The sequence below is a fragment of the Balaenoptera ricei genome, chromosome 17 (assembly GCF_028023285.1).
Source record: "Balaenoptera ricei isolate mBalRic1 chromosome 17, mBalRic1.hap2, whole genome shotgun sequence".
Lineage (NCBI taxonomy): Eukaryota > Metazoa > Chordata > Mammalia > Artiodactyla > Balaenopteridae > Balaenoptera > Balaenoptera ricei.
This window is the reverse complement of record NC_082655.1, coordinates 11,541,845-11,569,216: the sequence shown is the minus strand read 5'-3', so window position 1 is coordinate 11,569,216 and position 27,372 is coordinate 11,541,845. Positions and strand designations below refer to the sequence as shown.

At 38.2% G+C, this 27,372-nt stretch overlaps 1 long non-coding RNA gene across 6 annotated transcripts in view; it reads left to right on the top strand.

The window, feature by feature from the left end:
- The window catches only part of LOC132351824 (uncharacterized), a 267,722-nt gene extending 240,594 nt beyond the window's left edge, over positions 1-27,128 (top strand). For 5 of the 6 annotated variants that reach the window (XR_009498492.1, XR_009498493.1, XR_009498490.1 and 2 more), the window contains one exon: positions 19,028-27,128. This is a non-coding gene — a long non-coding RNA (uncharacterized LOC132351824). Of the gene's footprint in view, positions 1-14,713; positions 17,014-19,027 lie in introns of those variants that run through there. The other variant, XR_009498495.1, reaches the window with a different exon arrangement.
- The last annotated feature ends 244 nt before the right edge of the window (positions 27,129-27,372 follow it).

Sequence of the window (27,372 nt, the reverse complement as noted above, 5' to 3'; positions counted from 1 at the left end):
CATATGGTCACCTTATCTTTGATAAAGGAGGCAAGCATATACAGTGCAGAAAAGACAGCCTCTTCAATAAGTGGTGCTGGGAAAATTGGACAGATACATGTGAAAGAATGAAATTAGAACACTCCTTAACACCATACACAAAAAGAAGCTCAAAATGGATTAAAGTCCTAAATGGAAGGCCAGACACTGTAAAACTCTTAGAGGAAAACATAGGAAGAACACTCTATGACAGAAATCACAGCAAGATCCTTTTTGGCCCACCTCCTAGAGGAATGGAAATAAAAACAAAAACAAATGGGACCTAATGAAACTTAAAAGTTTTTGCACAGCAAAGGAAACCATCAACAAGACCAAAAGACAACCCTCAGAATGGGAGAGAATATTTGCAAATGAAGCAACTGACAAAGGATTAATCTCCAAGATTTACAAGCAGCTCATGCAGCTCAATAACAAAAAAACAAACAACCCAATCCAAAAATGGGCAGAAGACCTAAATAGACATTTCTCCAAAGAAGATATACAGATTGCCAACAGACACATGAAAGAATGCTCAACATCATTAATCATTAGAGAAATGCAAATCAAAACTACAATGAGATATCATCTCACACCAGTCAGAATGGCCATCATCAAAAAATCTAGAAACAATAAATGCTGGAGAGGGTGTGGAGGAAAGGGAACACTCTTGCACTGTTGGTGGGAATGTAAATTGATACAGCCACTATGGAGAACAGTATGGAGGTTCCTTAAAAAACTACAAATAGAACTACCATACGACCCAGCAATCCCACTACTGGGCATATACCCTGAGAAAACCATAGTTCAAAAAGAGTCATGTACCAAAATGTTCATTGCAGCTCTATTTACAATAGCCAGGACATGGAAGCAACCTAAGTGTCCATCATCAGATGAATGGATAAAGAAGATGTGGCACATATATACAATGGAACATTACTCAGCCATAAAAAGAAATGAAATGGAGGTATTTGTAATGAGGTGGATGGAGTTAGAGTCTGTCATACAGAGTGAAGTAAGTCAGAAAGAGAAAAACAAATACAGTATGCTAACACATATATATGGAATCTAAGGAAAAAAAAAAAAAAAGGCCATGAAGAACCTAGTGGCAAGACGGGAATAAAGACACAGACCTACTAGAGAATGGACTTGAGGATATGGGGAGGGGGAAGGGTAAGCTGGGACAAAGTGAGAGAGTGGCATGGACGTATATACACTACCAAACGTAAAATAGATAGCTAGTGGGAAGCAGCCGTGTAGCACAGGGAGATCAGCTCGGTGCTTTGTGACCACCTAGAGGGGTGGGATGGGGAGGGTGTGAGGGAGGGAGATGCAAGAGGGAAGAGATATGGGAACATATGTATATGTATAACTGAGTCACTTTGTTATAAAGCAGAAACTAACACACCATTGTAAAGCAATTATACTTCAATAAAGATGTTTAAAAAAAAAAAAACAACCACAATGAGATAAAACCTCACACCTGTCAGAATAGTTATCATCAAAAAGTGTACCAGTAACAAATGTTGGTGAGAATATGGAGAAAAGGGAACCCTAGTTTACTGTTGGTGAGAATATAAATTGGTGCAGCTACATGGAAAACAGTATGGAGGTTCCTCAAAAGACTAAAAATAGGACTACCATATGATCCAGCAATTCCACCTGAAGAAAATGAAAACACTAATTCTAAAAGATACATGCAACCCAATGTTCATAGCAGCATTATTTACAATAGCCAAGATATGGAAGCAACTTAAGTGGCCATTAACAGATGAATGGATAAAAAAGATGTGATATATATACATCTACATACACATATATACCTACATACATATAGACACATACATACATACTCACACACATGTGCACACACACACATATACAATGAAATATTTCTCAGCCATAAAAAATAAAATTCTGCCATTTACAACAACATGGACTGACCTAGAGGGTATCATGCTTAGTGAAATAAGTCAGATAGAGAAAGACAAATACTGTGTGTTATCACTTATTTGTGGAATCTAAAAATAAACCATTGAATATATACAAAACAGAAACAGTCTCACAGATACAGAGAACAAACTAATGGTTGCCAGTGGGGAGAGGGGCAAAATAAGGGTATGGAATTAAGGTAAACAAACAACTATGTATAAAATAAATAAGCTACAAGGATATATTGTATATCACAGGGAAATATAGACATTATAACAACTTTAAATTGAGTATAATCTATAAAAATATTGAATCACTACATTGTTCACCTGAAACCAATGCAATATTGCAAATCAACTCTACTACAATTTAAAATAAAAAACTGATGCACAGAATTGTCATAACAACCCTTTAAGTTTGGTATAATTATTGACACCAATTTTCAAGTGAAGACACTGAGGCAGAGATGAGTTATATAACTTGTCCAAAGTCACGGTCAGTAAATAAAAAGTCAAGGTTCAAACCTGGACAATCTGGATTTGCTGCCTCTTTGTTTTCAACTAAGAGTAGGGAATCTTGTCACAAAATTGGCTTAAAAGCCCCTTGCTGATTTAGTTCCACCTCTCGATTGCTTCCTCTCCTACCTTTCCCTTGGAAATTTGTTTCCATTTCTTTTAATTGGGGTTTTTGAAAGATCCCAATATGGCTCCCACCATTTCTCAGACAACCTGGAGGAAACTAACCAGTTTGCATAATGCCCGTCATTCATCCAGGATGCACTGCCCCAGAGAAGAAAGAGAGTAAGAGCAGGCTCACCAGCCAACCAAGATCAACAAATTGTGGCCTGGATTTCTCCCCAAGAGCTTGGAGTGTCAGTGGACAAATGTGAACAAACATGAGCATAAAATAAGAGCCTTTTATTAATAAATGCCTATTATGTGTAAAGTACTTCTACATAAAAGGTACTCCCACATCTTTACTCTTCAGAGAAATCTTACGAAGTAAATATTACTGTTTAATTTTCATAGTTGAGAGGATCAGTGCCAGGATGTAGCAGTTTTGGGATTTGAACCTAAGTGCAAAATCCCAGAGTTTCCTTGCATCACTGCATACTACTTCTTTATCACCTTGAGATCAAAAGCAAAATCATGTCACACAAACAATCCTATCCTTGTTTCCCTATTATGAAAATACTAAGACAGAAAAAGGCATAAAGAAAAATGGAGTGTAAAACTTGGAATCCACAACTCAGGAAGTTTAAAAGGCAAATCAGAAATGATTGCAGCCGTCCCTGATCACAGCATACTTCCTCCCTTCTATAGCTCTAACTCCTTCTCATCACATCTGCTGTAGAACATTCCTCTAGGGTATATTTGGCCACAGTGTGTATTTGAATCATCACTTTATTTCCTATCCAACTGTCACTGTAAATGTTGAAGCTGAGGCCCAAAGAGAAGAAATGACTTTCCCAAGTTCAACTGATACGAATATCCAGGTTTGGGAGCCTCACTCCTGTGTTCCCCTCACCATATCATGCTGTCCTTTAAAAAAAACAAATGCTCATTTACTACAAGTACCTAATTTTGACTATTTTCCTAAACCATGGAATCATAGTGATTGATTGAATTCACTTGAAAACTATGGCAGAAAAATGTAAATTTAACTTGAGTCGGTCTATTTTTAATGCAGAGATTACAAATGATCTTTTTTCTGAGAGTAAACTGAAAAGTGTTCCAACCTTATTTAGCAAATAGGAACTAGAGGGAACTTGCAGACAGGCCATGGCAGAAACCCCATTTTCTTCTCTTCAAGCTGAACCCCTCATCTCCCCACATTCCTAACACTGAGGGATGAGTTTGTACTTGACAAATGGCTGCCTGGTAGAGAGGCCCCCCCCATCATTACCCAAATCCACTTAGAAGAGGAATGCATCCTCAAGAATGGGGCCTGGTGAAAAGTGCTTAGAGACAGTCTGGGCTGAAGCAGGGCCCTTCTGATTCCATTTATCAGTGGTGTGGTGGTGTCTTTTGAAGTGGCTTCCTCCAGTCTTGGCAGGAGCTCAGAGAGCCACCAGTGTAGCAGGAACTGCCACCCACAGCCTCCATGAGGCTCTTCAAGGAGGGGGCACAGCTGGAGCTGGGCCTTGCTGAGACCAGGCTGCACCAGAGAAGAAGTGGAGAGAAACCTGCTGACTCCTGCCTTTGGCCACTTCCAAATTATTAGGAATTTCCTGAACCAGGGATTGCATGCATAATTATTTTTTCTGGGATAAGAGAAATCATGAGACCTTTTTCTAAATAAGAGGGAAGAAAGAATTCACTACCATGAATATTTTAGGGACATTATATACACAAGCTAAAAATATTTTTCATTAGCCCCTACAGATTCACTTTCCACTCTTCTCTACTGTGTTCCCTAGGAGGCTGACTTCATATAAACTGTTATCAATGGGCTCTCTTGCCATCAAGCTGCCAGTTGGCTTTGGCCAGCTGGAGACACTAGTAAGAGATAGGAAGGGCTAGAAAGAAGTAAGGTCAAGCTACTTATGACTGCAGCCCTCTTTTTGCTAGATCACTATGGGTTGGTTGAGTCCCTTTTCCGGTAGTCAAGCCCCTATCAAGCAATACTCTTCATAGAGCAAAAGAAAAGAAGAAAAGAGCACAGTGCATCTTCTCTACCATCTGTTGAAGTCTTAGTAAGACTGTTAGTCAGAGGGCCATGGGGTAGGCACATGATCTAAGCTAGGCCAATCAGATTTTTTTCCCTTGGCAATTCAAATCTTAAGGCAGGTGATTGATAGAGAGATGGAGAAAGAGTCAGAACTGATTGATGCCTGTGTTGGAGCCTTCTCCCAACAATCCCCCCCCCCCCCCAGAAAAAAAGAAAAGTCCAGTGGCTCCTTAGATTCCAAGAGCTACACTGGTTCTATTCTTTTTTTTAAGTCCTGGTTCTTCAGTGTTTGCTTAAATTTTATAATTCACCCACATTCAACTGAAAAGGAAGCTAAAACTAAAGAAATTGAAGCTCAGAGCATTGTAGCAACTTGTCCAAAGTCACACAGCTAGTAAGTAGAAAACATGGGATTCAAATTCAGGTTTGTTTCCAATATACCATATTGCTTACAGGAAGGCAGGATTTAGGAGTTCATGACCTATATATACAAAGAGACTTGAGAAACTCAGTCTTGCTATTAAAAGCTGAGTAAGCTCATGGAAAATGTCTGCCTAGTGCCCAAGCATAGGGAAGAAAACACAATAAAGAGCAATTTAGAAAATTTCTATGACCCATAGAATTCTATTTGGCACAGTGTATGGCCTCCTGAACAGAAACAAATTATCAACGTATGAAACCATGGTCATTTTCAAAGGACATTTCTTCCTCATTTATAATTCTCTTTCTTCTTACGTTTTTCACTGCTTGCTCTCTCTTCTGAGAGTAACTGGGTAAGGAAGCAGATATCTATACCTTACTGACAATGGATTTGGTAGTATATGGTATCTGCTATAGATTGAATGTTTGTGTCCCCTAAAATTTGTATGTTGAAAATCTAATACCCAAGGTGATGGAATTAGGAGGTGGGGCCTTTGGCTCTGCTCTGATAAATAGGATAAGGGTCTTATAAAAAAGGACCCAGAGAACTCCCTTGCCCCTTCCACCATGTAAGTACACAAACAAGAAGGCACCATCTATGAACAAGAAAGCAGGCCCTCACCAGACGCCGAATCTGCCAGCACACTGATCTTGGACTTCCCAGCCTCCAGAACTTCGAACAATAAATTTCTGTTGTTTATAAGCTATCCAGTTTATAGTAGTTTATTATACCAGCTGAACAGACTAAGGCAAAGTCTCTTTTAATTCTTACAATTATCCTGTGCAGAGGTCATTTTTGTCCCTCTTTTCAGATGAGGAAAAAAAGGCACCATTGCCCAAGGTTATATAATAGTAAAAGGCAAAGCAAAGACTTAGAATTTGGTCCATGTGCTCTTTTTAACAGCACTAACGTTTTTCAAAAGGATGTTATTTCACAGACATCCTTGAGGCAACCACAAAAATACTGCCCTGGTTGGGAACCTCAAAATCACGCAAGTCTATTAATGTATATTTCTATTCCTTTTTTCTTCTTGAAGCCCTGCTTCATTTTTTAATTTTTTTCTAAGCGCAGTGGAAGACGTCTTTGTTGCTGTTTTTAAGAAGTGATAGATGGGTATATCTAGCAGAAGATTGGTTGTGTGGTCCTATATAAGGAAAATCTGGTACCTAAAGATAGATTCTTCCACTTTCTACTCAGCTGCATTCTGAGATGCCAGGGGTGAGAAGTCACTGTGCAGGAGAAGCAACTGGCACCTGGGAAATACTTCAGAATGCTCTAATTTGGTTGAAATTTGAATTCATATATTAGCAGCCTTACAATGTAAAAACTCAGTTACTAAACAAATATTTGAGTACATAATATATACCTGGCACTGTCCTTGTCATTATGAATACAGTGGTAAACAAAACTGATAAGTCCTGGCTCTTATAGAGGAAAGAAAAGAGAAATTTAAGGAAGTGAAAAAATGAATAAAAAATGTACTCAAATATGCTATATACGATATCTATAAGATAGATAGTAACTTATTGATACTCTGATTTTAAAACTTAACTGATGGGATTTTCAACAAATAGTGCTGGGATAACTGGGATGTCCTCATGCAAAGACTAAAGCTGAACCTGTACCTCACACCCTATATAGTAATTAACTTAAAATGGATAATAGACCTAAATCTTAAAAGCTGAAAATATAAAACTTTTAGAAGAAAACATAGGAGGCAGTCCTCATGACTTGAGGTGATAGTTTCTTACATATGGAACCAAAAGCACTAGCAGTGAAAAAATATTGATGAATTAGACTTCATCAAAAGTAAAATCTTTTGTGCTTCAAAAAAGATCATCAAGAAAGTGAAAAGACAACCCACCAAATGGGAGATAATACTTGCAAATCATATATATCTGATAAAAGACGTGTATTCAGAAAATATAAAGAACTCTTACATTTTAGGTCATTTTTTATCTTGCTTAAATTTGCATTTTCTTTCTTTGAGAGCCATTTTTAAAATGAGCAAAGGGGGAGACCTTCAAGATAGCAGAAGAGTATGACATGGAGATCACCTTCCTCCCCACAAATACATCAGGAATACATTTACATGTGGAACAACTCCTACTGAACGCTGGCAGAAGACCTCAGACCTCCCAAAAGGGTCTTGGTGCTCCAGCCAGGTGTCAGGCCTGTGCCTCTGAGGTGGGAGAGCGGAGTTCAGGACATTGGTCCACCAGAGACCTCTCAGCTCCACGTAATATCAAACAGAGAAAGTCTCCCAGAGATCTCCATCTCAAGGCCAAGGCCCAGCTCCACTCAACAATGAGCAAGCTCCAGTGCTGAACACCCTATGCCAAACAACTAGCAAGACAGGAACACAACACCACCCACTAGCAGAAAGGCTGCCTAAAATAATAATAAGGTCACAGACACCCCAAAAAACACAACCGGACATGGACCTGCCCACCAAAAACACAAGATCCAGCCTCATCCACCAGAACACAGGCACTAGTCCCCTCCACCAGGAAGCCTACACAACCCACTGAACCAACATTAGCCACTGGGGACAGACACCAAAAACAACGGGAACTACGAACCTGGAGCCTGAAAAAATGAGACCCCAAACACAGTAAGTTAAGCAAAATGAGAAGACAGAGAAACACACAGCAGATAAAGGAGCAAGGTAAAAAACCACCAGACCAAACAAATGAAGAGAAAATAGGCAGTCTACCTGAAAAAGAATTCAGAGTAATGATAGTAAAGATGATCCAAAATCTTGGAAATAGAATGGAGAAAATACAAGAAAAGTTTAACAAGGACCAAGAAGAACTAAAGAGCAAACAAACAATGATGAGCAACACAATAAATGAAATTTAAAATTCTCTAGAAGGAATCAATAGCAGAATAACTGAGGCAGAAGAACGGATAAGTGAACTGGAAGATAAAATACTGAAAATAACTACTGCAGAGCAGAATAAAGAAAAAACAATGAAAAGAATGGAGGACAGTCTCAGAGACCTCTGGGACAACATTAAATGCACCAACATTCAAATAATAGGGGTCCCAGAAGAACAAGAGAAAAAAGAAGGGGACTGAGAAAACATTTGAAGAGATTATAGTTGAAAACTTCCCTAATATGGGAAAGGAAATAGGCAATCAAGTCCAGGAAGCACAGAGAGTCCCATACAGGATAAATCCAAGGAGAAACATGCCAAGACACATATTAATCAAACTATCAATCAAAAATTAAATACAAAGAAAACATATTAAAAGCAGCAAGGGAAAAACAACAAATAACATACAAGGGAATCCCCATAAGGTTAACAGCTGATCTTTCAGCAGAAACTCTGAAAGCCAGAAGGGAGTGGCAGGACATATTTAAAGGGATGAAAGGGAAGAACGTACAACCAAGATTACTCTACCCAGCAAGTATCTCATTCAGATTCGATGGAGAAATTAAAACCTTTAAAGACAAGCAAAAGCTAAGAGAATTCAGCACCACCAAACCAGCTCTACAGCAAATGCTAAAGGAACTTCTCTAGGCAGGAAACACAAGAGAAGGAAAAGACCTACAATAACAAGTGCAAAACAATTAAGAAAATGGTAATAGGAACATACATATCTATAATTATCTTAAATGTAAATGGACTAAATGCTCCCACCAAAAGACATAGACTGGCTGAATGGATACAAAAACAAGACCTGTATATATGCTGTCTACAAGAGACCCACTTCAGACCTAGGGACACAAACAGACTGAAAGTGAGGGGATGGAAAAAGATATTCCATGCAAATGGAAATCAAAAGAAAGCTGGAGTAGCAATTCTCACATCAGACAAAATAGACTTTAAAACAAAGACTATTACAAGACACGAAGAAGGACACTACATAATGATCAAGGGATCAATCCAAGAAGAAGATATAACAATTGTAGATATTTATGCACCCAACATAGGAGCACCTCGATACATAAGGCAAATGCTAACAGCCATAAAAGGGGAAATTGACAGTAACACAATCATAGTAGGGGACTTTAAAACCCCACTTTCCCCAATGGACAGATCATCCAAAATGAAAATAAATAAGGAAACACAAGCTTTAAATAATACATTAAATAAGATGGACTTAATTGATATTTATAGGACATTCCATCCAAAAAAACAGATTACACTTTCTTCTCAAGTGCTCATGGAACATTCTCCAGGATAGATCATATCTTGGGTCACACATCAAGCGTTGGTAAATTTAAGGAAACTGAAATCATATCAAGTATCTTTTCTGACCACAACGCTATGAGACTAGATATCAATTACAGGAAAAAATCTGTAAAAAATACAAACACATGGAGGCTAAACAATACACTACTTAATAAAAAAGAGATCACTGAAGAAATCAAAGAGGAAATCAAAAAGTACCTAGAAACAAATGATAATGAAAACACGACGACCCAAAACCTATGGATGCAGCAAAAGCAGTTCTAAGAGGGAGGTTTACAGCAATACAATCCTACCTTAAGAAAGAAGAAACATCTCAAATAAACAACCTAACCTTACACCTTACACCTTAAAGAAATTAGAGAAAGAAGAACAAAAAAACCCCAAAGTTAGCAGAAGGAAAGAAATCATAAAGATCAGATGAGAAATAAATGACAAAGAAATGAAGGAAACAATAGCAAAGATCAATAAAACTAAAAGCTGGTTCTTTGAGAGGATAAACAAAATTGGTAAACTATTAGCCAGACTCATCAAGAAAAAAAGGGAGAAGATTCAAATCAATAGAGTTAGAAATGAAAAAGGAAAAGTAACAACTGACATTGCAGAAATACAAAGGACCATGAGAGATGACTACAAGCAACTATATGCCAATAAAATGGACAACCTGGAAGAAATGGACAAATTCTTAGAAAAGCACAACCTTCCAAGACTGAACCAAGAAGACATAGAAAATATAAACTGACCAATCACAAGCACTGAAATTGAAACTGTGATTAAAAATCTTCCAATAAACAAAAGCCCAGGACCAGATGGCTTCACAGGCTAATTCTATCAAACATTTAGAGAAGAGCTAACACCTATCCTCCTCAAACTCTTCAAAAATATAGCAAAGGGAGGAACACTCCCAAAGTCATTCTACAAGGCCACCATCACCCTGATACCAAAACCAGACAAAGATGTCACAAAAAAATAAAGCTACAGGCCAATATCACTGATGAACATAGATGCAAATATCCTCAACAAAATACTAACAAGCAGAATCCAACAGCACATTAAGAGGATCATACACCATGATCAAGTGGGGTTTATCCCAGGAATGCAAGGATTCTTCAATATACGCAAATCAATTAATGTGATACACCATATTAACAAATTGAAGGAGAAAAACCATATGACCATCTCAATAGATGCAGAAAAAGCTTTTGACAAAATTCAACACCCGTTTATGATAAAAATCCTCCAGAAAGTAGGCACAGAGGGAACTTACCTCAGCATAATAAAGGTCATATATGACAAACCCATAGCCAACATCATCTTCAATGGTGAAAAACTGAAACTATTTCCACTAAGATCAGGAACAAGACAAGGTTGCTGACTCTCCTCACCACTATTATTCAACATAGTTTTGGAAGTGTTAGCCACAGCAATCAGAGAAGACAAAGAAATAAAAGGAATCCAAATCGGAAAAGAAGTAAAGCTGTCACTGTTTGCAGATGACATGATACTATACATAGAGAATGCTAAAGATGCTACCAGAAAACTACTAGATCTAATCAATGAATTTGGTAAAGTAGCAGGATACAAAACTAATGCACAGAAATCTCTTGCATTCCTATACACTAATGATGAAAAATCTAAAAGAGAAATTACGGAAACACTCCCATTTACCATTGCAACAAAAAGAATACCTAGGAATAAACCTACCTAAGGAAACAAAAGACCTGTATGCAGAAAACTATAAGACACTGATGAAAGAAAATAAAGATGATACAAACAGATGGAGAGATATACCATGTTCTTGGATTGGAAGAATCAACATTGTGAAAATGACTATAATACCCAAAGCAATCTACAGATTCAGTGTAATCCCTATCAAACTACCAATGGCATTTTTCACAGAACTAGAACAAAAAATTTCACAATTTGTATGGAAACACAAAGGACCCCAAATAGCCAATGCAATCTTGAGAAAGAAAAATGGAGCTGGAGGAAGCAGGCTCCCTGACTTCAGACTATACTACAAAGCTACAGTAATCAAGACAGTATGGTACTGGCACAAAAACAGAAATATAGATCAATGGAACAGGACAGAAAGCTGAGAGATAAACCCACGCACGTATGGTCACCTTATCTTTGATAACGGAGGCAAGCATATACAGTGGAGAAAAGACAGCCTCTTCAATAAGTGGCGCTGGGAAAACTGGACAGCTACATGTAAAAGAATGAAATTAGAACACTCCCTAACACCATACACAAAAATAAACTCAAAATGGATTAAGGACCTAAATGTAAGGCCAGACACTATAAAACTCTTACAGGAAAACATAGGCAGAACACTCTATGACATTAATCACAGCAAGATCCTTTTTGACCCACCTCCTAGAGAAATGGAAATAAAAACAAAAATAAACAAATGGGACCTAATGAAACTCAAAAGGTTTTTCACAGCAAAGGAAACCATAAACAAGACCAAAAGACAACCTTCTGAACGGGAGAAAATATTTGCAAATGAAGCAACTGACAAAGGATTAATCTCTAAAATATACAAGCAGCTCATGCAGCTCAATATGAAAAAAACAAACAACCCAATCCAAAAATGGGCAGAAGACCTAAATAGACATTTCTCCAAAGAAGATATACAGATTGCCAACAAACACATGAAAGAATGCTCAACATCATTAATCATTAGAGAAATGCAAATCAAAACTACAATGAGGTATCACCTTACACCAGTCAGAATGGCCATCATCAAAAAATCTACAAACAATAAATGCTGGAGAGGGTGTGGAGAAAAGAGAACCCCCTTGCACTGTTGTTGGGAATGTAAATTGATACAGCCACTATGGAGAACATTATGGAGGTTCCTTTAAAAACTAAAAATAGAACTACCATATGACCCAGCAATCTCACAACTGGGCATATACCCTGAGAAAACCATAATTCAAAAAGAGTCATGTACCACAGTGTTCATTGCAGCTCTGTTTATGATAGCCAGGACATGGAAGCAACCTATGTGTCCATCGACAGATGAATGGATAAAGAAGATGTGGCACATATATACAATGGAATATTACTCAGCCATAAAAAGAAACGAAATTGAGTTATTTGTAGTGAGATGGATGGACCTAGAGTCTGTCGTACAGAATGAAGTTAAGTCAGAAAGAGAAAAACAAATACTGTACACTAACACATATATATAGAATCTAAAAAAAGAAAAAAAAAATGGTCACAAAGAACCTAGGGGCAGGACAGGAATAAAGACGCAGACCTACTAGAGAATGGACTTGAGGACACGGGGAGCAGGAAGGGTAAGCTGGGACAAAGTGAGAGAGTGGCATGGATATATATATACTACCAAATGTAAAATCGATAGCTAGTGGGAAGCAGCCGCATAGCACAGGGAGATCAGCTCGGTGCTTTGTGACCACCTAGAGGGGTGGGATAGGGAGGGTGGGAGATGCAAGAGGGAAGTGATATGGGGATACATGTGTATGTATAGCTGATTCACTTGTTATAAAGCAAAAACTAACACACCATTGTAAAGAAATTATACTCCAATAAAGATGTTAAAAAAAAAAAAGAATGGGCAAAGGGTTTGAAAAGACATTTGTCCAAAGAAGATATACATATGACCAATAAGCACATGAAAAGATGGTCAATAATATTATTCATTAGGAATACGCAAATCATAACCATAATGAAATACCACTTCATACCCATCAGGATGGCTATAAAAACTTAAAAAAAAAACAACAAACAGAAAACAAAAAGTTGTTGTCTAAGGGTAAAGAAATTGGAACTTTGTACATTGCTGGTGGAAATGTAAAATGGTGCAGCCACTGTGGAAAACACTTTGGCAGTTCCACTTCTAGACATATACCCCAAAATGAAAACATATGTCTATGCAAAAACTTGTAAATGAATATTCATAACAGCATTATTCATATTAGTTAAGAGTTTGAGATTGACATGTACACACTACTATACTTAAAATGGATAACAAGGACCTACTGTATAGCACAGGGAACTCTCCTCAATATTATGTAAACAAACTAAATGGGAAAAGAATTTGAAAAAGAATAGATACATGTATATGTATAACTGAATCACTTTGCTGTACACCTGAAACTAACACAACATTGTTCATCAACTATAGTCCAATATAAAACAAAAAGTTAAAAAAAAAAAAGAGGTAACCAGCATAGCCATCAACAGATGAACCTATAAACAAATTATGGTACAACCCTACAATGGAATATTATTCAACCATAAAAAAGAATAAATTACTGATACATGCTACAATGTGGATGAAGCTTGAAAACATGCTAAGTGAAAGAAATACATCACAAAAGACCACGTGTATATGATTCCATTTATATGACATGCCCAGAATAGGCAACTCTATAGAAACAGAAAGTAAATTAGTGGTTACCAGAAGCTGAGGGAAAAAGGAAATAGGGAATGATTACTAATGGATGTGGGCCTTCTTTCGGGGGTGATGAAATCTTCTATAATTAAGCAGAGTTGATGGTTGCACAACTCTCTGAATATACCAAAAAGCACTAAAATGTACACTTTTTTTTAACATCTTTATTGGAGTATAATTGCTTTACAATGGTGTGTTAGTTTCTGCTTTATAACAAAGTGAATCAGCTATACATAAACATATATCCCCATATCTCCTCCCTCTTGCATCTCCCTCCCACCCTCCCTATTAAAATGTACACTTTAAATAAATTGGTAAATTTTATGGAAGGTGAAATATATCTCAATAAGTTGTTATTTAAAACAAAAACTGGTGGGGACATAGAATTTCGCAGTCCCCACCATTGCTTCCATCGTATTAAATGATGGATGTGTGTGAACAGTTTAGTAATAAAAAGGGTTTGTATTTTAACTGTGCATGTATTGTGTGTGTGTGTGTGTTTCGAAAACCTGAAGCAGAAGTCTTAGAATACAGAGTATAATGGCTGGGGGGAGCTCTGGAGCTAGACCCCTTGCGTTCAGATAACAATGCCACCACTTTCAAACTACAGAATCTCAGACAATCTAATTAACCTCTCCAAGTTCCAGATTCCTTAGTAGTAAATAGGAAAGAATAGTGCTTATCTTATGTGTGTGCATGTGCATATTCAACTAAGTTTACAGTAGCTCAGTTTATGTTAACAGTTATTATTGTTTTCATGGCTATTATTACTCTCTTAACAGTCGCTGGACTTAATGTGAACCACCATGGAGGGGTGACCAAGACAAAGGGCCTCTCTCCCTTTCTGTTGACATTGGACAGATGGCTGTCCCCTGCTGCTCACATTTCTCTCCCTATTCCAACTTCTAGAACTAGCTCCTATCCCCACTACACACCTGCAAGTCACTGGGGATTGTTTTGCTTGGGGGTTGAAACTGCACAGACGGAGGAGGGATGGGGGCCAGCTGAGTCTCACTTCCACCCTCTCTCTTTCCCTCCTCCTGTCTCCAGAGATGGGTCTCATCAGCAGGACCCCTGGAATCTGCTTTGTCTCTCACGTGATCTCCCAGGGGACTTCTGGAACTATCTCTTTGGTACATCTCTGAACTACCCCAAAGCATGGGATGGTTCAATCAAAACGGTTTTGTCCTACTTTGGAAAGAGCAAAGCCAAAGTGATGAGGAGGGAACAGAAGTGGTGAGAAGAAGGCAGGATCATCCTTGAAGCTCTTGAAAGAAAAGAAACATGGATAGTCAAGACAAGCAAGTACTAAATGTGTCCCAGGAATGATCACTCCACCCACGACCAACGCTTCGTGCCCAGGCCCCTGAGCCACCACGCCCGCTGCTCCTCACCCCTTCCCCTGTGGGAGCCAGTGACCCAGGCACTACGCCTCCATTCAGAATGAGGGGCCCACACAACCCCTACTCTCCTTCTGGGTGGGGGGCTGGAGAGAAGGGGAAGTCGGGAAGCACTGTGCCTATCCCAAGTCTGAACCCTGAGCTCATATTTATAATATAAAAGAGAAACTTTCGTTCCTTCAGCACTTGCTCTGGGGCAGACCCAGAATAAGTAAGTTACAGGGGAACCTAAGTTAATGATGGGGGTGAAGGGACAGATGTCTGTATAAAGGAGGCCTGTACCTGAGACATGGGGAAAAGCTGCCTGTGAAAATCAGGGGTGACTTCACAGAGGAGGCAGCAGGAGAGCTGCTGGGAGATCCCTGCTGAGAATTAGTACCCCTTTTTGGCCTCCCATATGTCAGTATTTTATATGAATAAGCTAATTTAACCTAGATAGCTTGAACCCACCTCAGCTTGTGTCCAAAATTAGTCTTCTTTCAACGTCAATAAATATTTGTCTCTGTGGGGCTGCCCTCGAGGTACTTGAGGAGGGATATAAGACCCCTGGCAGGGATATTACTTGACTGGGGAGGAGGGATGGGATTTACAAACTGTTTTAGGAAAAGCAGTCTCTTACCAGATCACTGACCATCGGCATACCACCTGGCAGGTGTCACAGGCAAGGCTCACCTTTAGATCGGCAAACATGTCCTAAACACCTTCTCTGTGTCGCAGGCTGGAAATACTGTGTTGAATGGCCCCCACTGGCCCCCTTTCCCTGTCCTCAATGCACAAGCAGTCCGGGCAATGACTCCCAGACCCGCCGCCTTTGTTTGCCACGTGAGGCTCCCGCAGAGCCTGGGGATGATCCTCACCCCACCTGTTAGCAAATCTCTCAGCATCCATCATGCACATCTGAGAAAACCCCTGCCAGATAAAGAGGGGATTAGGGCATGTATGTTGGAGATAGGGCAAGAGGCTCTAAGTATCTGAAGATCAGCCAGAGAGGGTAATGTGATAAAGAATAAATGTCAGACAATTTTTAAAAAGAGAGAAAATGTACAAGTGGCTTTAGAGAGGTTTTCTGCATTGGGAAAGTTTATGAGCAAGGATTTGGCAAGCAGGCATTGAAGCTTCTTTTTCCTACATCTGTTTTCTTCCCTCTGCTCTCTGTCAGCAGAGCTGTTAGTGGAAATCTAAGAACTGACATCAGTCCTACTGCCGTTCCATGAGATGCCTAGCCCCAAGTTAGAGATCTTGATAAGAAAATAGTGAAGAAACACACCAAGCAGAATAGTAGCCAAAGATGCTGGCGCAATGCTGGGAGTGGAACAAGATCAGAGAGCTAGCCCAGCCTCTGGAAAATCTAGGCCCACCTTCTACAGCCAAAGAAACCAACTTCAAGCACCCATCATGTGCAAAGTGCATAGATTCACACTTTCATAAAAGAGTCTCCTGTTCAAGTTATACTAACACGTGTGTCTACCTTTATATTGACTGAATGATTTCTCAGTTTAAAACTAACTGGCTCTTTTCTCTAAGAGTTTCATTTTATGGAATGATGGCCATTTATTGAGCACCAGGAATTTGGCCAGATTCTCGACTTAGTTTATTTAATTTAACTTTACAACAGACCTGAAAGGCACGTTTTAGAAACCTTTGTTACTGATGAGAAAAATTAAGGCCCTGGAGGACTATGGAAACTGCCCCAAGCCAGAGAGCTGAGAATTGAAGCTATATTCAATTCAAGTCCATAATAATTTAAAAAAAAAAAAAAAAAAAACCCTGATTTTTTTTTTGTACAAAACTTGTTCTTTCTTTCACCATGTATTAAGATGAAATTCATAACTTTACATGATATAAACTGAAAAAAAGAAAAAAGCTTCTGTGTTCACCCTGGACCATAAATGAAGAATATATTTAACAGTATTAGCTTGTGTATCTTTTTTTAAACAGCATTTTGGATTTTTAGTCATTTTAAGAATATTTTTATATTATAAATACCTAATACATTCTTCTTAGAAAGGATAGAGAATATACATTATTTAAAAAGAAAAAAAAAAGATAAAACAAAGGAAGCAGCCATTACAGTGTTGGCACTATCCTTCCCCTTGTATCACACCCATTTTTACCCTGTAAGTGGAATTTCTGGATGAGAGGATGTAGATATTCTGAGGCTTTTTGATACATATCAACAAATCACCCTCTGGAAACATTGCAGTAATTTTTCTCCAGTCTTGAGTTTTATCTCAGTGTTCACTTAAATTTCAATTGGATCACTAGAAACTATGAAGAACTTTATCTGATTATTGTGTTTATTCTTTATCATGTATTTACTCAATTTTCTTTTGATTGATAGGTTCATTTTTTCTTACTGATTTGTAAGTATGGTTCATATATCCAGGATATTATTTTTTCCTGACGTGTTACTATATAACATTTGCCGCCAAGTAGTATGATGTGCAAAAATACTATTTTCAATATTTACATTATCAATCTTTTTCTTTACTTTTTCTGCCCAATACCAGTATCTTAAATATGTTTACCTTTAGCACTTGTTACATTTTTATAATTTTGTTATTTTTGCTTAAACATTTGATATATCTAAAGTTTATTTTGGTGTGTGATGGGAGTTACAAAACATTTTTTAGATCTTTAGTAAAATAAAAGACAATATTTAATGTTTATGCTTGTTATGATTTCTCTTATAAAGAAAAAACTCCTTTGCTCCAAAATTTGCCCCAGTTGCTTAGAAATTTGTAGTCATTGTGAATATAAGATATATAAGGGGAAATAGAATATGTGGGTCTTCCTCACAGGAAATGTATACATTGTCAGGGAGATAACAAAAATATAAAATAGTGTACTATGGTAATTGTGAAATATGAATGAAGGCCATATAGACAGGGCAACTTTGGAGAAGAGTGAGAATTAAGTTGAGCTTCAGAGAATAGAATTTGGCAAGATGGAACGGAGGAGAAAAGGCATGAAAGATAAGAGGAATTACTGGGCAACATCAGAACATAATAGCAGCAGCAACAAGACCAAGCTGAGCGGCACCGAGTTGAACAGGAGATGAAATTAACTAAGGGATGTGTTGTAGCTGATGGTGAGCAGTTAATCTGGCTTCTTTTTACATTTATAATCATTTTGCAACAGAATTTGAATACTCTTTAGAAGACTAGATTATATTAAGCCAACCATTGTTCTAAACTAGGGAAAACCAAGAAGAAAATACAATTTGAACTTGGTACCAAAAATTTGTATAATTCATTCTTGTTTCCTTTGCTCATCCATTCATTGCCATTCCATCAGAATTTTAGCCACTAGTTATTTTTTTACTCTTTCATTGAACAAGTATTTTCTGCATCTCCATGACATGCCAAGCACTTTGCAAAGTACTAGGGATGTAAGGAACCAACCTGATCCCTGCTCTGGAAGACACTCATAGAATAGAGGAGAGACAAAAACATAACACATTCGAACAGGCTGAGTGCTATCATTCAGGAGTATTACTCAGGCTGTAAGAGCACGAAGGAGCCACTAATGCTACCTGGGGTTCTCCACAAAAGCCAGACAAAGTCAATGGCATTGAGCTGATCTCTGAAGGCTGAGTAGCAGTCTACCAGTTTGGGAAGGTGTGCGTACTAGGTGGTCTCATGGGATCAGAGCCCATGGTGTGTGTTGGGGAAGATCATCAGGGAAGCCCCTACTTTATAGCCCATTTCCCTCTGAGGGTGGCTTTTCACTGAAGGCATTCAGTCTATTTATATCCCTCCTTCTTTATCTATACATGCTTGAAACCACTGATTGGATGTGAGAAAAACCATCAGTTGGATATCACCTGGGCATCTGTGCTATAAGGAACATAATTATGACAGGTGACATTCGTCAAACACTTATTACGTGCCACACACTGTTCTAACCATTTTTACTTATTTCATCCACACAGCAACCCTCACAGCATCTTCTTCTTTTGCAGCTTTGGAAACTGAAGCCCAGAGCCATCAAGGAGATGGTCCAAAACTTCTGGACACAAAATTGTGAACTTGGGATTCAAACATAGATATCCAGACTCCAGAGCTGTACTACTGAATATTAAATCCCATCCTGCCTTGAGTTTGCTGGAATTAGGAAAAGAAACCACAACTCTGGCCTAGAGTAACTCAACACTGACAGTTAATCTCCTAGAACATACAGATTAACCTGGAAGGGAACGCAGAAGAGTGAAAATGGTCATAGAAGAGTAGACTGTTAAATTTTATAGCTTTTAAGGTAAACACAATGCAGGAGTTCACACTAAGGAGTTACAATGTCATTACATCATTTTTTTTTTATTGGTCAAATGGGCTATATGTGCATAGTCAGTTAAACAACATACAATCCCATTGATGGGTTGCTTTTTCTCCTCCACGTACTCCAGAATGAGTAAGAGTGGGATTTTTGGTTTATTCCTACTAAGATGCAGATTAAAATGATGTGGTACTTAGCAAGGCTTCTATAATTATTACTTAAGTAAAAACGCACCTTTGAGTTGAAACCTCAGAGATTGTTTAAAGCATCTTCACATGATCTAGTTGGAGAAGCATAGGATGCTCCGCAGGTATAGCAATGAGACTAGACCCAGCCCTCCCGGCTCCCCCTCCAGCCATATTTTCCCCCGCAGTGCTGACCATTCAATCAGGTGCAATGGCTGTCTGTGGCATCAGTGCTGCTCCGATCCTTGTCTAGAAAATATTCAGTCTGACCCCATCTAGATGAAAGTAGCATTAGGGTGAACAATCAGAAGTCAAATCAGAATGGTCAGTGGTGCTCCTCCTTTCAGGATGGCCTAAGGCTGACTCTCCCATGTGGGGTAGTTATTTAACATCTTTATGATTTGGCATCACCAGTTAGAGCTGAATTCTGAAGCAATGGCCAGTGGACCGTAGCCAGCCCTATAATGTGTTTTGTTTAACTCATTATTTTAAATGAATGAATGATGAATGAATATTATACTAAAATATTCAGAGATTTCCGTAAACAATCTGTTTTTTCAATTTCTTGTGAAAAGCAGAAGACCTGGCAACAACAGCCCACTTTTCTGCGTGGCACATGGCAGCGATTCACTGTAGCTGATTAGAATCTACACCATTTAGATAGGACATTCCTTTCCCTATGCATGTGGCCTGTTTCACCCAAGGTATCGGTCTGGCCCCAGTTTGGATTTGTTTTTGAACACTGACTTAGAGCATTAGGAAGAATGATACCTGATCTTTACATACTCTCCAACATGTTTGTATGGCTATTTGCTAAATTATAACTATGTCAAAGCAAATGACTGAACTATGGCTAATTCATGCAGCAAGTGTTGAACAAACATCACGTGTGTTTATGTTTCTATTTATGATTGTGTATAGTATTTTATTTCCAACATAAATCAAAGCCCGTCAGAAGGATTTCTTTATCGATCAATGTGATTAATGCAAGAAATTATATATGAACTACCTAGTTCCCTGGGGTGAAATTCAACTACTCCTGCAATGTGCAAAGAATACGCATGTTTCCTAATGTTAATAATCAGAAAAGAAACCCTTGGGTTAAATGATTAACAAAGAAGATAATCCTTTAAATAAAACGTGGTGTCTATACGTGCAAAATGTATAAAAATTATACCCAGCCACTGGAAGAGCATCTAGATTCAAGGAAGATCTAATGTAATGAAAAGTTTTCCTGAGATATAGAAAAGCAAAAGTATGACTTGTTAAATTAAGAAATGGGTATCGTATTTTTAAGCCATTTTTCTTTTAATTAAATATAATAGACCTTTAGGCAAAATTAATGTGACATGTTTTCACATGTTTAGCCACCTGGCAAAATCTTATCATCTGTCAAGAGCCACATCAAGCGGCTTCTGTGAAGCATTTAAACAAAACTCCATCTCTCCTTTGTAGCTCCCCACGATGATCTCAATCTTTGGTTGTTTTATTTATTTTACTCAAGTGTGATTATTAGTTACATGCCAGTTTTTCAGTTAAGACTGTGAGCTATTTGGTAACAGAAAAGTCAGCCATTTTCTTTTTTCTTTTTTTTCTCTCACACACGTAGCATAATGTCTGGCCAATGAAAAAAATTAATATTGTTGAAAGAATATGTGGATGAATAAATGTGTGAATGAATATTAAATGATTAAGTATTAAGCAAGCTTTGGGAGGCAACTATATAGCTGTGAAAACAGCACTGGATATATTCCGAATATTTAGAACTGAATTTTGTGTCTTCTACCTACAGCTTTGAGTCATTGAACAAGGAATTTTGCAGATGGACAGATATATTTCCTAATATATTTGCCCAGTAGGGCTATTGTGAACATCTAACGACATATTGCCTGTAAAAGTAACTTGAAATTGTTAAGTGCTTGTCAACTCTATGGGCTCATGGATATGAAGAATTCCATCATTTTCAGAAACTGTTAACAGTCATTTGCATCCTTTTTTTAACACTACTTTTGGCTAAAACTTGCAAATATGGCCTATACATTTTTGTTTTTATATTTGTCGGTTGGGGCTCTCTCAACAGAGACGTTCCATAGTGTTCATACTGTTTCCATGGGTACCGTTTTAAAAAACCAAGATGGTGGTGCCTTTTTAAAGTCAGTCAGACTTGAAGTTAGATTTTTGTTGGGAGCAGGGGATGAAAACAAAGAATTCTGAAGAAAGAGAAAAGAAAGTTATTGGGGCTTTCCAATTAAAGAATGCAAAAGAAATCTAAGTAAATTCTTACCATTTATAATGGAAGAGGTGGAAAATGGATGTTGGCGTGAGAATGATTATGCAAAAAATCCTTATTTACCCTTATAATGCTAGTGACCTTGGAGCCTCAATATTCTCATGTGTAAATGGGGAATGATGATAAATAGGCTTTCAGGTGTTGGGGATTAAATGAAATAACCTGTCTAGAGCATCTGGTACAGCACCTGGCACATTCCTTTTGGAGGGAATGTTCAGCCTCCCTGTGTATGCTGACAACAGGGAACTAGATTAGCAGTCCCTGGTTAGCCTAAGGGAAGATTTAATGCTGCTTTTCATGTGGGACCCAGCCCCAGCCATCTTCAAGGGAAGTTATTGCATCTGGCCCCAGAAGCAGAGCTGACATTTTTGACAGGGCCTTAAGTGCAGCTCCCCCTGGGGTGCTGTAACTGAGACAAGACAGGGCAGGTGGCAGTAATTGGCATCACATCCACTCAGGGATTGGATATAGCATGGATTACCATGGAATTCTTTTTTTTTTTTTAAGAGAGACTTCTATGAACCTTAGCCGGTTCTAAACCCTTTGATAATTATTTCTATCATCAATTACACAGCTGAAGGTTGAAAGGAAAGGCTGTATTTTCTTAGGAATAAGCAGATTTACCCTGTTGTTCCCAAAAAGAACAGTATGGTATTAATAGCTACCAGTTTTCCATTACTATTTTATTGCTCAGACTTACAAATCAGTGCTTGGACCCACAGGGTGCCACTTTACTTCATTTCCTGATACACTCCTGAATGTAAACTCTAAAATTCCAGGTTCCCTGGACACACCATGTCCTTTCACATCTTAATGCCTTGCTTCTTGTACATCCTTCAACTTAAAAAAAAAAAATCTGTTCCCTTTCCCGCTTCTATAACATCAGGCATCTTTAGGAGGCAGCAAAGACTAAACCTAGAACCTAGGGCCCATTGTTTGTCCTTTCTAATCCTCAGTTTTGTTATGTGCAAAATAGGAGCAAAACCTATCATGTGGGGCCAGAACATATATGTAACAGCAACACAGAATGTGGCAGAAGTAACTACAATGTGATTAGGTCTGCAAACCAGCCCTGCCCTGCACCTTGAAACTAACAGCGGCATATTGTTGCATAGTTTAAAGAGTTGATAGATGATAGACAGACAGATAGATAGATAGATAGATAGATAGATAGATAGATAGATAGGCAGACAAATGATAGATTCCAAAAGCAATACTTGAAAATATGGAATTTGCTGATGGTTTCATGGGGAGACAGAGGATATGGTTACTTTGCTCAGCATCATTCACCTTCAACAGAGGGTACTATTCAGCTCTGTCAATCTCAAAGCCTAATTATACTCTGAGTGGAAAAGGAAGAGGATATAACATTTATAAACCAAAAGATCAAATGAATAATAACTATTTTTAATAGTAATTATTTTAACAGTCTGTCTCTGTATTCATTAGGATTCTCCAGAAAAATATATTTATAAATATATATGTGTGTGTGTGTGTATAGATTGATTATAAGGTACTGATTCATGAGCTTACGGAAGCTTAGCCCCATGATCTGCCATCTGCAAGAGCAGCAGGGCCAGTGATACAATTCAAAGGCCTGAGAGCCGGAGAGCTGATGGTGTCGATTCTAGCCTCGGTCTGAAGGCTTGAGAACCAGGAGCATGAAAACAGGAGAAGATTCTTGTCCCAGCACAGCAGTTAGGCAGAGAGTGAATTCAGCCTTCCTCCATCTTTTTGTTCTATTCAGGCTCTCAACAGATTGGATAAATAAGTGATGCGTGGTTGGGTTAATGCGGCCTGTCACACTGGGGAGGGCCATCTGATTTGCTCAGTCCACCAATGCAAATGCTAATCTCCGTAGGAAACACTCTCACAGACACACCCAGAAATAATGTTCAACCAACTATCTGGGTATCTGTTGGCCCAGTCAGGTTGATGCACAGAATTAACCATCACAGTCTCCAAAGGCTTAGACCAGGAATTTGTGAAGAGTAATGGACTCCTGTAGGTACCTCTACTCCTAATTCTCAAAATGATGTCAACACGATTTCTTCTCACTCTAGGAGATATGAAACAGGGCTTCTTTAAATGATTGCCACTTTTCACCTCCTGTTAGGAATTGTTGATTTAACAAATATCTATTAAGTACCTACTCTCTGTCAGGTAATAGTAAGCAAAGAAGAAAAGAAGATGAGGTAGAAGTAAGTCCCTGCTCTCAGATAGATGACACTTTAATGTAGGGAAACAAATTCACACCAATTAAGGTATTGTCAGTTAATGTACTGTTAACCATGAAAGATGTGTACATGGAACTATGAAAAAATAACAGGAAGATCTATTTTATATTAGAGTGGCAGCATAGAAAAAGCCTCTGAGAATGACTGTATTTCTTAGAAACAAAGAACTGACTTTCTAGTAGGGCAACATGGGCTCTTTGCTTCATTTCTCCTTTCCTCCCTTCCTCTCTCTCTTCTCCTTTCTTTTTTTTTTTTTTTTCTTTTCTTTTTGGTTATAAAAGAGAAAACATGAAAATGGCCCATTTCAAAAAATTCCTAGACAACAAGGCTTTACCTACTACTTCCCAACAGCAGGTCCAAAATAATAAAGTAATAGTCCTAGTGAAATTGGGCTGGGCTCATCCATCCTCAGAGAGTAGGGAATGAATATTCAGATCTGGAAGCTACAATAGATTTGGTTGTTGTCAAGAAGATAGAGAAGCTGAAGAATATATATTTAATAATAATCCCTAGTAGATAAGCAGAGCCATTCTAAATTATTAATAATAATAATAATTGTAGTAATAAGCATAATGATGATAGGCTATTAACCATGTGCCAGTTCCTGTTTGAGGCACATCCTGTGCAAATGTCATTTAATGCTGGTAACAGTCTGTTTTATTCACATAAATATCCAAACGGCTTTGTCTAAAGAGCAATACAAAACTCTGAATTGGTTCTGGTTGGTAAAACTCTCAGGGAAGCTAAGTGAGAGGAGGACATGGCAGGGAGATCATCAGTGCATGGGGGCTGGTGTCATGGTTCCAGGTGAGGACAAAGGAAGGAGGATTCAGCCATCTCCAGGTGTAAAAGTCGGCAAGATGTCAAAGAGTATTCTTAGTTCCAGCACTAATTTCAATTTATGTGTTTAATCTTTCATCCAACAAAAACCTATTTTGAAATCAAACATATGTTAATAATGATATATCAATAAGTATTACAATTAACCTTTGCAGCCCTATTATATTACCATGAACAGAGATTCTGGGACCCAGAGAGAAATATCTAGTCTGTGGTCATCTAGTGCTGCCCACATGGACCCAATATTCGGAAAGAGTAGCCCATAGGCCATTTTGATCTAACCCAAATCTTTTGTTTTCCATACAGGAAAAGTGGAAAAGTGAGGCCATGCAAAGGGAATAACTTGCTCAAGGTCACATAGTATAAGCTAGGGTCAAAGCCACAATCCATACCAAGCTGTTGGACTCCTGGGCTCTACCGCATTTTCAATGCATTAAGCTGCCCTGTGTCAGAGATCAGATTGACCCTTGGGCCAGGTGCCCCTTCAAAGCTTGAAATTGGGTTAAATCTCCCACTGATCACAACTCATGAAAGACATCTAGAAAATGGTCTCACAGTGTAACAAAGCTCAGCAAAGGAGTATGCGTGACTCACTGCAAATCATCTCCACTTTCTGAAGAGCAAGTCAGAGCCTAGGCTTTTCCCATAAAAGGGGAGACAGCATTTTTTCCGTGTGCAAGAAACTGTGATAATTAAATCAGGATCAAGCTGCTTTTCTCCCTCACATGTGAACTTTCACATCAAGCAACTCTCATCGTTGCCCACAAAAAGAAAATAAAGCTAGATTTACCTTATTTCTATGAAGCATGGGCTAGATGAATTGTGCACTTCCTATCCATTTTTTTAAAGGCTATTTTAAAAAGGCAAAAGGATTACCCCCAGAGTATTAAGATAGTTTCTCACAAATACAAGCAAACAGTTAAAAGTGTCAACAAGCAGTGTGTAAAACAGAGTGCTCAAGCAGCCATCTGAATAAACTGGGTTTTAATCCTGATCTACGTGTAGCCTTGGGAAAGAAACATCGCCCCTCTAGGCTTTGGTTTCTTCCTCCGAAAAAGATGAGCTCTAATGTCTTTGTTTCTCTACCTTTCCACAAGTTTTTAATTAAGAATATGTGTAAAGTAAGTGAGGTTATTCCAAGGCACAGGCGCACACGTCATCTCTGGACTGGAAAGTCAGGGTTCATAGCAAGAGATTATCGTCAACAAGTCCACAAGGGTCTTCATAACCCAGTCAAGAGTCAAAGGATCATTGAGGGGAAATTCCATTCTCATTCCCAGGCTGTTTTCCTATGAATCCTCATCCAATTTAAGCACATAAAAAGGGCTTTTTCATATGTTAAAATGTGCATATCCCAAGTTTAACATTTCCCACCAAAATAGAACACATTTGTACCTCCATCAGCTATTCACAAGAGGATGTTTAAAATCCACACATTTATGAATTAAAAGTACAAAGTACAATTTGTATCAATTTTAAAGAGAAAAAAGGGGGGGTGGTTGTGAGTAGTCTAAATGAAACATCATGTCAAAAATAGAATACATAACCTGGCAACAAGAAAAATGTTCCTAGCACTTGGTGAAAATTAAGTTCAAGATGGTGTGTGTTCAAGGAATAAAAATGACTGTATCTATGGAATTTTGAATTTTAAAAAGAGGCTTTTCATAGGCTTCATCTCATTTGTAAGCACTTCAATTTTTAAATTAACATAGCATAAAATTAACTTTTTATGTGAATACAGGTCTATACATTTTCTTTAACATCTTTGAGTATAATTGCTTTACAATGGTGTGTTAGTTTCTGCTGTATAACAAAGTGAATCAGCTATACATAAACATATATCCCCATATCTCCTCCCTCTTGCGTCTCCCTCCCACCCTCCCTATCCCACCCCTCTAGGTGGTCACAAAGCACCGAGCTGATCTCCCTGTGCTATGTGGCTGCTTCTCACTAGCTATATATGTTACATTTGGTAGTGTATATCATCCCATAGGTTTTGGATCGTCGTGTTTTCATTGTCATTTTTTCTAGGTATTTTTTGATTTCCTCTTTGATTTCTTCAGTGATCTCTTGGTTATTTAGTAGTGTATTGTTTAGCCTCCATGTGTTTGTATTTTTTACAGTTTTTTTTTCCTGTAAGTGATATCTAGTCTTATAGCGTTGTGGTCAGAAAAGGTACCTGATATGATTTCAATTTTCTTAAATTTACCAAGGCTTGTTTTGTGACCCAAGGTATGATCTATCCTGGAGAATGTTCCATGAGCACTTGAGAAGAAACTGTATTCTGTTGTTTTTGGATGGAATGTCCTATAAATATCAATTAAGTCCATCTTGTCTAATGCGTCATTTAAAGCTTGTGTTTCCTTATTTATTTTCATTTTGGTTGATCTGTCCATTGGTGAAAGTGGGGTGTTAAAGTCCCTTACTATGATTGTGTTACTGTAAATTTCCCCTTTTATGATGTTAGCATTTGCCTTATGTA